This window comes from Lampetra fluviatilis, chromosome 56 (genome assembly GCF_964198595.1).
Source record: "Lampetra fluviatilis chromosome 56, kcLamFluv1.1, whole genome shotgun sequence".
Classification (NCBI taxonomy): domain Eukaryota; kingdom Metazoa; phylum Chordata; class Hyperoartia; order Petromyzontiformes; family Petromyzontidae; genus Lampetra; species Lampetra fluviatilis.
The window spans coordinates 5,179,977-5,193,438 of record NC_136330.1 but is presented as its reverse complement, the minus strand read 5'-3'; the positions used below and the strand labels follow the sequence as shown (position 1 = coordinate 5,193,438).

The 13,462-nt window shown below is 52.5% G+C and overlaps 1 protein-coding gene across 1 annotated transcript in view; it reads left to right on the top strand.

Annotated features, from left to right (window-relative positions):
- Positions 1 to 13,462, top strand: part of LOC144950111 (glypican-5-like) — a 58,361-nt gene that overhangs the window by 31,763 nt on the left and 13,136 nt on the right. The window lies entirely within an intron of this gene.

Genomic DNA, 13,462 nt, shown 5'->3' with positions numbered 1-13,462 from the left:
AGTCTATGGGTCTCTGTGTAAGTCTATGAGTCTCCATGTGAGTCTATGGGTCTCCATGTGAGTCTATGGGTCTCCATGTGAGTTTATGGGTCTCTGTGTTGAGTTTATAAGTCTCCGTGTGAGATTATGGGTCTCTGTGTGAGTTTATGGGTCTCCATGTGAGTCTATGGGTGTCCGTGTTAGTCTATGGGTCTCCATATGAGTCTATGGGTCTCTATGTGAGTCTATGGGTCTCTGTGTGGCTCTATGGGTCTTTGTGTGAGTCTATGGGTCTCCATGTGAGTCTATGGTCTCTATGTGTGTCTATGGGTCTCCGTGTGAGTCTATGGGTCTCTATGTGAGTCTATGGGTCTCTGTGTGAGTCTATGGGTCTCTGTGTGAGTCTATGGGTCTCTATGAGAGTCTATGGGTCTCTATGTGAGTCTATGGGTCTATGTGAGTCTTTGTTATGAGTCTGTGGGTGTCTTTGGAGTCTATGGGTCTCAGTGTGAGTATATAGGTATCGGTGTGAATATAAAGGTCTCAGTGTGAATGTGTAGGTCGCTATATGAGTCGTATGGGGTGAACTTATAGATCTTGTTTTCCGTGTGGCCTGTGCGGATGTAGAGCAACGGCTGTAGTGCAACATCTTCTTTGATCACGTAGTTCGAGAAGCTTTCCGTGGCTGTAGCGGAGGAATCTCCATCCGGTCGACCTTGTGGAGGCCCAGGACCGGTTCAGAAAATCGTCACTGGTGTTGACCGTGAGCGGGAATCGAACTCGGGTCGCCGGGTTCGTAGCGCAGCGTAGCACTACCCGCTACACTACCGCTCACTAACAGCACTTGCCCCTACAGTCTGTTAATGCTATACGGGGGATCTTTGTCTTTTTATCTTTGTTAGTGGTGGTGGTGGTGATAGTGGTCATGTTAGTAGTGGTGGTCGTAGTGGTGGTGCTATTGGTGGGAAGCGGTAGTGTAGCGGTTATCGCTAAGAACCCGGCCACCCAAGTTCAATTCTCGCTCACGGCCAACACCGGTGACGATTGTCTGAACCGGTCATGGGCCTCCCCTAGGTCGACTCAGCCTCAAATGAGTACCTGGTGCGGTGTGTAGTAAACATCGCCACTGGGGAGACAAAGGCGGTCGGGCGTGGTGCTTGCCACCCGCCGCCTCGTGTGACGTTCCCGCCTTCATAGGTGCTCGCTAACAGCACTTGCACCAGCAATTTCTCAAGGCTATACGGGGGATCTTTGTCTTTGCTATTGGTGGGGGTCGTGGTGGCGTTAGCTGGGTCAGCGCGCTGTCCTACAAACCCGGCGACGATTATCCCAACCGGTCCTGGTGCCTCCCCTAGGTCGACTCAGCCTCAAATGAGTCCCCGGTGCGGTGTGAAAAAAATTTCGCCACTAGGGGGGAGAGACAAAGGCGGTCGGGCGTGGTGCTGGCCACCCGCATTCATTTCGCGACTAACAGCCACTTGCCCCGACAGTCTGCCAGGGCTACACGGGGGATCTTTGTCTTTGTGCGCGTGCGTGCGCGCGTGTGACACATTGTTTGCGCGTGATACGGAGCCTCTAAATTGAGATTGTGTGACGCTGTGGTGGTGGTGGGGTGAGGCTGTGGGGTGAGGCTGTGGGTGAGGGAGGGGACACGACGGGTAACACGAGAGGAGGCCGGACATCGCCCGCGCCTCTCTGTGCGTGTGTGTGTCTGTCTCTCTGTCTGGGTGCGTCCGTGAGAATGTGTGTGTGTGTGTCCGTGCGTGTGGGTGTGTCTGGGTGTGTCCGTGTGTGTGTCTGTGTCTGGGTGTGTCCGTGTGTGTGTCTGTGTGTGTGTCCGTGAGAATGTGTGTCCGTCTGCGTGTGTCTGCACGTGTCTGCGATAATATGTGTCTGTGTGTGTGTGTCTGGGTGTATCCGCTAGAATGTGTGTTCGTGTGTGTGTGTCTGTGTCTGTCCGCTAGAATGTGTGTCCGTGTGTGTGGGTGTTTCTGTGTGTGTCCGTGAGAATGTGTGTCCGTGTGCGTGTGTGTGTGTGTCTGTGTCTGTCCGCTAGAATGTGTGTCCGTAGGTGTGGGGGTGTCTGTGTGTGTCCGTGAGAATGTGTGTCCGTGTGTGTATGGTTGTGTCTGGGTGTGTCTGGGTGTGTCCGCTAGAATGTGTGTCCGTGTCCGTGTATGGTTGTGTCTGTGTGAATGTGTGTCCGTGTGCGTGTGTGTGTCTGTGTCTGGGTGTGTCAGTGTGTGTCAGTGTGTGTGTCTGGGTGTGTCTAAGTGTGTGTATGGGTGTGTCTGGGTGTGTCAGTGTGTGTCTCTGGGTGTGTCAGTGTGTGTGTCTGGGTGTGTCTAAGTGTGTGTCTGGATGTGTCTGTGTCTGGGTGTGTCTGTGTGTGTCTGGGTGTGTCTGCGTGTGTGTCTGGGTGTGTATGTGTGTGTGTCTGTGTGTGTCTGTGTGAATGTATGTCCGTGTGCGTGTGTCTCTGAGTGTGTCTGTGTGTGTCTGGGTGTGTCTGCGTGTGTGTCTGGGTGTGTATGTGTATGTGTGTGTTTGGGTGTTTCTGTGTGTGTCTGGGTGTGTCTGTGTGGGCGTGTGTCTGTGTGAATGTGTGTCCTTGTGCGTGTGTCTCTGTGTGTGTCTGTGTGTGTGTCTGGGTGTGTCTGTGTGTCTCGGTGTGTCTGTGTGTGTGTGTCTGGGTGTGTGTCTGGGTGTGTATGTGTGTATATCTCGGTGTGTCTGTGTGTGTGTCTGTGTTAGGGCTGAACGATTTTGGGAAAACATCTAATTGCGATTTTTCTGACAGATATTGCGATTTGAGATGAAAAAAATTAAGTCAAGCTTCAGTTCAATATTCACTGTGTGATAGATTTAAAACATGTGATGGAGCATCACCACATGATACCATCAAAATATGAACTGCTCTATATATTCTAATGCAAGGTTGATAACTTTAAAGATATGGATTGCTTCCAACATGTATTTATGAAAAAAATATAATTGAAATAGAACAATCAAAATAGAATAATTGTTAAGTTAAATAAATAAAGTTATTATAATAATACAACATTTAACAATTCCAATACGAAAGTAATTTGACTTTTCAAATCGCAAAAAAGTGCAGCCTTTACGATTTGCTCATCGCATTGTTTCAAATTGCGATTTCGACTTTAAATCGATTAATCGTTCAGCCCTTGTCTGGATGTGTGTCTGGGTGTGTGTCTGTGTGTGTCTGTGTGTGTCTGGGGGTGTCTGTGTGTGTCTGGGGGTATCTGTGTGTCTGGATGTGTCTGGGTGTGTCTGTGTGTGTGTATGTGTGTGTCTGTGTGTGTCTGGATGTGTGTCTGTGTGTGTGTCTGGGGGTGTCTGGGTGTGTCTGGGTGTGTCTGTGTGTGTCTGTGTGTGTCTGGGGGTGTATGTGTGTGTGTCTGTGTGTGTCTGTGAGAATGTGTGTCCGTGTGCGCGTGTCTCTGGGTGTGTCTGTGTGTGTGTCTGGGTGTGTGTCTGTATGTGTGTCTGGGTGTGCCTGTGTGTGTGTCTGTGTATGTGTCTGTGTGTGTCTGTGTGTGTCTGGGGGTGTCTGTGTGTGTCTGGGTGTGTCTGTGTGAATGTGTGTCCGTGTGCATGTGTCTCAGGGTGTGTCTGTGTGTGTGTCTGTGTGTGTGTGTCTGTATGTGTGTCTGGGTGTGTCTGTGTGTGTCTGTGTGTGTGTCTGTGTGTGTCTGTGAGAATGTGTGTCCGTGTGCGTGTGTGTATCTGAGTGCGTCTGTGTGTGTCTGTGTGTGTCTGGGTGTGTCTGCTTGTGTGTCTGTGTGTGTCTGTGTGTGTCTGGGGGTGTCTGTGTGTGTCTGGGTGTGTCTGTGTGAATGTGTGTCCGTGTGCATGTGTCTCTGGGTGTGTCTGTGTGTGTGTGTGTCTGTGTGTGTGTCTGGGTGTGTCTGGGTGTGTCTGTGTGTGTGTCTGTGTGTGTCTGTGAGAATGTGTGTCCGTGTGCGTGTGTGTATCTGAGTGCGTCTGTGTGTGTCTGTGTGTGTCTGGGTGTGTTTGCTTGTGTGTCTGTGTGTGTCTGTGTGTGTCTGGGGGTGTCTGTGTGTGTCTGGGTGTGTCTGTGTGAATGTGTGTCCGTGTGCATGTGTCTCTGGGTGTGTCTGTGTGTGTGTGTGTCTGTGTGTGTGTGTCTGGGTGTGTCTGGGTGTGTCTGTGTGTGTGTCTGTGTGTGTCTTTGAGAATGTGTGTCCGTGTGCGTGTGTCTCTGGGTGTGTCTGTGTGTGTGTCTGTGAGAATGTGTGTCCGTGTGCGCGTGTGTGTTTGTATGTGTGTGTCTGAAGATTATCTGAACCGGTCCTGGGCCTCAAACGAGTACCTGGTGCGGTGTGTAACCATCGCCACTGGGGAGACAAAGGCGGCCGGGCATGGTTCTGGCCACCCACCCCCTCGTGTGCGTACCAGGCTTCACAGGTGCTACTCGCTAACAGCACTTGCCCCAACAGTCTGTTAATCCTACACGGACCGTCTTTGTCTTAGTATGTATGTAAGTGAGAATGCGTGTGCGTGTGTGTGTGTGTGCCTATATGTGATTGTCTTTATATCTGGGTGTGTGTCTATGAGTCTGGATACGCCTGTGGGAATGTGTGTGTGTGTGTCCGTGGGTATGTGTGTGTCCGTGTATGTGTGTGCATGCGTCTATATATATGAGTGAGTGTGTCGGGGAGTGGTGGTGCAGAGGTTAGCGCTACGCTGCGCTAACAACGCAGTTCGGTTCCCGCTCACGGCCAACACCGGTCCTGGGCCTCCCCTAGGTCGACTCAGCCTCAAATGAGTACCTTGGTGCGCTGTTGTAAACATCGCCACTGGGGAGACAAAGGCGGTCGGGCGTGATGCTGGCCACCCACCCACCCCCTCGTGTGCCCTTCCGGCCTTCATAGGTGCTACTCGCCAGCAGCACTTGCCCCTACAGTCTGTGAAGGCTACCCGGGGGATCTTTGCCTTTGACTGTGTGTGTGTTTGTAAGCGCGTGGGTTTCTCACCAAAGCTCGTGGGATCAGCGGTGGGATTTCAGTGTCCGTGGTTGCGTGTGTGTGCGTGTGTGTGTGCCTGTGTGTGTGCGTGCCTGTGTGTGTGTGTGCGTGCCTGTGTGTGTGTGCGTGCCTGTGTGTGTGCGTGCCTGTGTGTGTGCGTCTGTGTGTGTGTACCTGTGTGTGTGCGTCTGTGTGTGTGTACCTGTGTGTGTGCGTGCCTGTGTGTGTGTGCGTGCCTGTGTGTGTGTGCGTGCCTGTGTGTGTGTGTGCGTGCTTGTGTGTGTGTGCCTGTGTGTGTGTGTGCGTGCCTGTGTGTGTGTGTGTGCGTGCCTGTGTGTGTGTGCCTGTGTGTGTGTGTGCCTGTGTGTATGTGTGCGTGCCTGTGTGTGTGTGCCTGTGTGTGTGTGTGTGTGCGTCTGTGTGTGTGTGCCTGTGTGTGTGCCTGTGTGTGTGTGTGCCTGTGTGTGTGTGCGTGCCTGTGTGTGTGTGCCTGTGTGTGTGTGCCTGTGTGTGTGTGTGCGTCTGTGTGTGTGTGCCTGTGTGTGTGTGCGTGCCTGTGCGTGCGTGTGTGCGTTCCCGTGAGGAGTAGCAGTGTAGTGGTTAGCGCGCTGCGCTACGAACTTGACGACCGGAGTTCGATTCCCGCTCACGGCCAGCACCTACTGACGATTATCTGAACCGGACCTGGGCCTCTTCTAGGTCGACTCAGCCTCAAGTTAGTACCTGATGCGGTGTGTAAACATCGCCACTGGGGAGACAAAGGCGGCCGGGCGCGGTGTTGGCCACCCACCCCCTCGTGTGCCGTGCCGACCTTTATAGGTGATGGCTAACCGCACTTGCCCCTACAGTCTGTTAAGGCTATACGGGGGATCTTTGTCTTTGTTTTTTTGTTCCCGTGACATTGGCTTATACCAGGAGGTTGCTTTGGGTGTGGCTTGAAAATCTCGCCTAGCCGCCTTTGTCTCCCCCAGTGTCGTCTTCCCCCCCCCCCCCTGCAATGTTCAGACATCGCAGGAGGCCAAGTCTGCCCAGGGGGACACCCGTGAACGAGAGTCGAACTCGGGTCGCCGGGTTCGCATTGCAGCGGCGGCTAACCGCTGCGCTAGACCCCAGAGCTAGGGCTCGAACCCAGGTTCTCGGTCCAGTGTCTCTGACACGGCCATTATAAAGCCCTTGAGATGAGAGACACAGAGAGACACCCAGAGCCAGGGCTCGAACCCACGCTCTCAGTTCAGTGTCTCTGACACGGCCACTAGGAACCCCTTGAGATGAGAGACACAGAGAGACACCCAGACCCAGGGCTCGAACCCACGCTCTCAGTTCAGTGTCTCTGACACGGCCACTATGAACCCCTTGAAATAGACACAGAGAGACACCCAGAGCCAGGGCTCGAACCCAAGCTCTCGGTCCAGTGTCTCTGACACGGCCACTATGAACCCCTTGAGATGATAGACACAGAGAGACACCCAGAGCCAGGACTCTAACCCAGGATCTCAGTTCAATGTCTCTGACACGGCCATCATGAACCCCTTGAGATGATAGACACAGAGAGACACCCAGAGCCAGGACTCGAACCCAGGCCCTCAGTTCAGTGTCTCTCACACGGCCATTGTGAGCCCCTTGAAATAGACACAGAGAGACACCCAGAGCCAGGACTCTAACCCAGGATCTCGATTCAGTGTCTCTGACACGGCCACTATGAACCCCTTGAGATGAGAGACACAGAGAGACACCTAGACCCATGCCATCAGTTCAGTGTCCATGACACGGCCACTATGAACCCCTTGAGATAGACAGAGACACCCAGAGCCAGGGCTCGAACCCAGGCCCTCAGTTCAGTGTCTCTGACACGGCCACTATGAACCCCTTGAGATAGACAGAGACACCCAGAGCCAGGGCTCGAACCCAGGCCCTCAGTTCAGTGTCTCTGACACGGCCACTATGAACCCCTTGAGATAGACAGAGACACCCAGAGCCAGGACTCTAACCCAGGCTCACATGCTCCGGGGTTCGTCTGTCGGTGGAGGGTCTCCGCAATATTGTGTCAACAGGCGCTGTAACGACCACCCCGTGGTGGTGACGAACAGGGTGTTCGTGTCGGACACACTAAAGCCAGCACAGCCGAGAACGCTGGGTTTGAGCCCAGGGTATCTGTGTCTCCCTCTCCCTCTGTCTCTGTTCTTTTTCTTTCTCAGAAAGTTCATAATGGCCATGCTCGAGTGGCATTAAGCCAGAACTGCTGGGAACGCTGGGTTTGAGCCCAGGATCTGGGTGTCTCTCTCCCTCTCTGTCTATCTCATGAGGTTCATACTGACCCTACAGGGAACACAATGTGCCAGCACTGCTGATGACGCTGGGTTTGAGCCCAGGGTCTGGGTGTCTCTCTCCCTCTCTGTCTATCTCATGAGGTTCATAATGACCCTACAGGAAACACAATGAGACAGCACTGCTGAGCACGCTGGGTTTGAGCCCAGGGTCTGGGTGTCTCTCTCTCCATCTCTGTCTATGTCATGAGGTTCATAATGACCCTACAGGAAGCACAATGAGACAGGACTGCTGGGAACGCTGGGATTGAGCCCAGGGTCTGGGTGTCTCTCTCCCTCTCTGTCTATCTCGTGAGGTTCATAATGACCCTGCAGGAAACACAATGAGACAGGACTGCTGGGAACGCTGGGTTTGAGCCCAGGGTCTGGGTGTCTCTCTCCCTCTCTGTCTATCTCGTGAGGTTCATAATGACCCTGCAGGAAACACAATGAGACAGGACTGCTGGGAACGCTGGGTTTGAGCCCAGGGTCTGGGTGTCTCTCTTCCTCTCTGTCTATCTCGTGAGGTTCATAATGACCCTGCAGGAAACACAATGAGACAGGACTGCTGGGAACGCTGGGATTGAGCCCATGGTCGGGGTGTCTCTCTCCCTCTCTCGTTCCGTCTCAGAGGGTTAATAATGGCCGCGTCCGAGTCTATTAGTCGGTACGTGCCAATAGGCCACGTTCAAGCAATGCGGAGGATGTGTGTGTGTCTCTGCGTGTGTCTCTGTGTGTGTATCTGCGTGTGTCTCTGTGTGTGTGTCTCTGTGAGTGTGTCTGCGTCTCTGTGTATGTCTCTGTGTGTGTGTTTCTGTGAGTGTCTCTGTGTGTGTGTCTGTGTGTGTCTCTGTGAGTGTGTCTGCGTCTCTGTGTGTGTCTCTGTGTGTGTTGCTCTGTGTGAGTGTGTGTCTGTGTGTGTATGTGTGTCTCTGTGTGTGTGTCTGTGAGTGTGTCTCTGTGTGTGTCTCTGTGTGTGTGTCTCTGTGTGTGTGTCTCTGTGTGTGTGTCTGTGTGTCTCTGTGTGTGTCTCTGTGTGTGTCTCTGTGTGTGAGTCTCTGTGAGTGTGTCTGCGTCTCTGTGTGTGTCTCTGTGTGTGTCTCTGTGTGTGTGTCTCTATGTGTGTTGCTCTGTGTGTGTGTGTGTGTATGTGTGTGTATGTGTGTCTCTGTGTGTGTGTCTGTGAGTGTGTCTGTGTGTGTCTCTGTGTGTGTGTCTCTGTGTGTGTCTCTGTGTGTGTGTCTCTGTGAGTGTGTCTGTGTGTGTCTCTGTGTGTGTCTCTGTGTGTGTGTCTGTGTGTGTGTTGCTCTGTGTGTGTGTCTGTGTGTGTCTGTGTGTATGTGTGTCTCTGTGTGTGTGTCTGTGAGTGTGTCTCTGTGTGTGTCTCTGTGTGTATGCCTCTGTGTGTGTGTCCCTGTGTGTGTGTCTGTGTGTGTGTCTGTGAGTGTGTCTCTGTGTGTGTCTCTGTCAGTGTGTGTCTCTGTGTGTGTGTCTGTGTGTCTCTGTGTGTGTCTCTGTGTGTGTCTGTGTGTGTGTGTGTCTGTGTCTATGTGTCTGTGTGTGTGTCTCTGTTGAATAATCCTCTGGCAAGGATTATTCAACATCGCCTTGCCAATCACGCTGAGGAGAGAAAGGGCGATCCTGCACAGATGCCATATTTCTGTCCGTCTGCTTTATTGACCGGGTCAAGGCCTATGATACCATCAGTAGGCCTGGGCTCTGGGTTGTTCTTCGTGCTTTCCCAGTCTCTGACCCTCTGCTCACGATCATTAAGGACCTTTATGATGGTGAGCGGGCCCGGGTAAAACTACGTGGCCGCGAGTCAGTGACTTTCCCTGTTCACCTTGGGGTGCGACAGGGATGTCCTCTGGCTCCCACATTATTTAACATCTATTTTGACCACGTAGTTCGTGAAGCCTTCAATAGCTGTACCGGGATAATTTCCATTTGGTACAGATACAATGGGAGGATGATCGATGCCCGGTGGTGATCAAGGGATGGCTCCCTATAGGTCAATCACGTTATGTATGCTGATTATTTGGTAATAGCTGCTCATTCAGAGGAGGAGTTGGAGACGCTGCTGCTGAGACTGGAGCATGCCACTAAGAGGTGGGGCCTTACCATCAGCCCCACCAAAACTAAGCACCTGCCTGGGTATTTTGTACCATCGGACACTCCACCCCCACAACTCCCAATCGGTGATGGGGCAGTTGTGGAGAGAGTGGAGAGTTTCCCATACCTGGGCAGTGTGCTCATGACCGGCTCCAGTTTATCAGCAGAGGTCTCACTCCGAATCAGTCGAGCGGCAATATCTTTTCATCGGTTGCGTAACGCTGTGTGGAAGCTACCTGGTCTGTCGCTCCGCACGAAGCTTCAGGTCTTCTCGGCCACGGTCATTCCCTCTCTTCTCTACGCTTGCGAAACGTGGACCCCCCTAATGGAGCATCTTCGCCGGTTGGAAACATTTAGGCTGGCCTGCCTACGATCCATCCTGGGTTTAACCAGGCTGGATTGTGTGAGGAGCTCACAAACCCTTGAAAGATCTGGGCAAAGTCCCATCGGTGAGCTCCTCCGACAGACAAGGCTGTGTTGGCTGGGTCATGTAGCCGGCAAACCCAGCCACCGCATGCCTAAACAGCTTTTGTTCGGCCGGATCGAGGGGGCTAAACGGGCGCGGCACGGGCTAGAGAAGAGATGGAGTGATGTAGTACAGGAGGACGTGGAGTTGAGTGGACTTGCCGATGACTGGTACCTGCGGTGTCAAGATCGGCCTCTGTGGAGGAGGCTCGTGAAGGACGCTACTGGGCAGTTGGAGGCAGTCGCCCTCCAGCAACAACGGAGGGCGGAGGAGCGGTGGGAGGGAGGTGGGGAGGGTGGGAGGGAGGGAGGGGGGACATTGTACCACCGCTCGCTGGAAAGTCGCGATAACGTCACCCGGCAGGCAAGGGTCACGCACGTGCTGACTGGGAGAGTCTCGGCGCAGGCCACGTGTGGCGGCTCCCTGCCTGTGTGTGGGTGTGTGGGGTGGGTGTGTGGTGTGGTGTGTGTGGTGTGTGTGTGTGGTTGTGTGTGGTGTGTGTGTGGGTCTGTGTGTGTGGGTGTGGTGTGTGTGGTGTGTGTGGGTGTATGTGGGTGGTGTGTGTGTAGGTGGTGTGGGTGTGTGGGTCTGTGTGTGTGGGTGTGGTGTGTGTGTGTGGTGTGTGTGTGCGTGGTGTGTGTGTGGGTGTGTGGTGTGGTGTGTGTGGGTGTGTGTGGGTCTGTGTGTGTGGGTGTGGTGTGTGTGTGTGGTGTGTGTGTGGGTGGTATGTGTGTGGGTGTGTTGGTCTGTGTGTGTTGGTGGTGTGTGTGTGGGTGGTGTGTGTGTGGGTGTGTGGGTCTGTGTGTGTGGGTGTGTGTGTGTGGGTGGTATGTGTGTGTGGGTTTAACCAGGCTGGATTGTGTGAGGAGCTCACAAATCCTCGAAAGATCTGGACAAAGTCCCATCGATGAGCTCCTCCTGTAGGCAAGGCTACTGGGCAGTTGGAGGCAGTCGCCCTCCAACAACAACGGAGGGGGGAGGAGCGACGCTCACAACAACGAGCGGAGCGCGTGGTGGCTAAAGCACAGCAAGTTGGCACAGTAGGGGGCACAGGTGGTGCATCAGCCAGTCATCTCAGTCAGTCGACCTGTGGCATCTGGGTCTGCCCCGTGACCTCCTGCCAGCGGGCGTTCGACACTTCACGTGGCCTCAAGGTGCACATAGTCTGCCACAAGCGTCATGGTGACGTCACCGCCACTTAGTGGCGAATGGCGGTTGTTGTGACTGGTGTGTGTGTGGGGGGGGTGTGGTGTGTGTGTGTTGGTCTGTGTGTGTGGGTTTGTGGGTCTGTGTGTGTGTTGTGTGTGGTGTGTGTTGGTGTGTGGTGGGTGTGTGGTGTGTGTGTGTGGTGTGTGGGTGTGTCTCTGTGGGTGTGTGGGTCTGTGTTGTGTGTAGTCTGTGTGAGTGGTGTGTGTGTGTGTGGTGTGTGTGGTCTGTGTGGGTCAATGTGTGTGTGGATCTGTGTGTGTGGTGTGTGTTGTCTGTGTGAGTGGTGTGTGTGGGTGTGTGGTGTGTGTGTGGTTCTGTGTGTGTGGGTCTATGTGAGTGGTGTGTGTGTGGGTGTGTGTGTGTTGTGTGTGGTGTGTGTGGGTCTGTGTGTGAGTCTACGTCAGCGTGCCGTGCCGGCCTTCATATGTGCTCGCTAACAGCACTTGCCCCAACAGTCTGTGAAGGCTATACGGGTAATCTTTGCTTGCGAGTTTGTGTGTCTGTGTGTGATCAGCGGCGGCGTAGCGGCGAGCTCTCCGCTGCGCTACGCACCCGACGGCGCGAGTTCGATTCCCGCTCACGGCCAACGCCGTTGACGATTATCTGAAACGGTCCTAGGCATCCCCACGGTCGACTCATCATCATCATCATTGTGTTTGATAATTGGTTTTTTTTTCCAACACCATGTGAGACTAGGCTCTAAGGAAAGCTGTCTCGGGTGTGGACCAATCAACTTCACGGATAGTGCATATATTATCAGAGTTGTGTTTTTTGTTTGCATTACGGCTGCAGGTATTGTGGTCAATGCAAACATGACTCCTTGTAAAAAAAGGTGTCAGTTTTGTTGCCAGATAGAAGGGTAAAACACCAATCATCATATTTTTTACTGGCAAATGAGGTTCCAATGGTGTAAATCATTGTGTTTGTGGGATCTCTAGAGTCTACGGCGCGGTGAATTTGTACAACCCACGGTGTATGTAGTGGATCTGCATCTGCCTACGTGCATGAACCCATTGTGTCAACAAGGGTTCGTGCACTCTGCGTACGCACGCGTGGAGTACTGGCAGCTGTGCGAGGCCGCGTGTTTGCGTGAGGCTGTCAGGAGTTGGGGAAGTGCGCTCGTTTTCCCCAAACCAATCTGTTTATTCAAATACCCAGCGCGGCCACCACCCCCCTCCAGACAACACCCCCCCCCTTCGCACCCCCTCCCCTCTCACGCCCCCCCCCCACACTCCCCGTTACTGCACACACGGCCGCAGTATTAACCAGGGCGGGCGTTGGATGTCGTACCAGCGAAGCTCTGTAACGCTATAGTAGTAGGTTTTTACCCTTTTAAACTGGTACAAAACTGACACCTTTATTCAAGGCATCATGTTTGCAATAACCACAACACAAGTAGTCAAAAAAGCAAAGAAAAAGAAGCAACTCTGATAATGATAATGATATGCACTGTCCTTGAAGTTGATTGGTCCACACCCGAGACGGCTTTCTTTAGAGCCTAGTCCCCATTGGTGTTGGACCAGATGACACCAGAAGGCGTACAACTCAAACACAGTGCAATATCAGAGTCTTGAGAGCTCGGGGTAAGCATTTACACTATGAGATCTCAGTTACCAGTGGCAAAATATAGTAGTAGGTTTTTACCCTTTTAAACTGTAACGCTCTCACCTGCTAGGCCAGCTTCATGAGTATCAGCGCACGACTGGGTACTGATGACCCTGGTGATGATCATCGCGATCGTGGTCGATGAATCGTGATAATTTATGATGGTCATGATCATGATGATGATTCGTGATAATTGATGATGGTGATGATGATCATGATGATGATCGATGATTCGTGCTAATTTATGATGATGATCATGATGATGATCGATGATTCGTGATAATTTATGATGATGATCATGATGATGATCGATGATTCGTGATAATTTATGATGATGATCATGATGATGATCGATGGTTCGTGATAATTGATGATGATCCTGATCGATGATTCGTGATAATTTATGATGATGATCATGATGATGATCGATGGTTCGTGATAATTGATGATGATCCTGATCGATGATTCGTGATAATTGACGATGATGATTTAATGATTCGTGATAATTGATGATGACGAGCATGATGATCGATGGTTCGTGATAATTGATGATGGCGATGATGATCCATGGTTCGTAATACTTGATGATGATGCTTCCTCTTCCGTATGGCTGCTGATGTTGATGCAGAGCAGCAGCTACAATGTCACGATTCTAGCTGTGTCAAGCTCAGATAGTAACCACTTCGTCAGGAGCCAGCGGAGTAGTGAGTGTATCATCATCATCAGCAGCAGCAGCAGCAGAGTAGTGAGTGTATCATCATCATCATCAGTAGCAG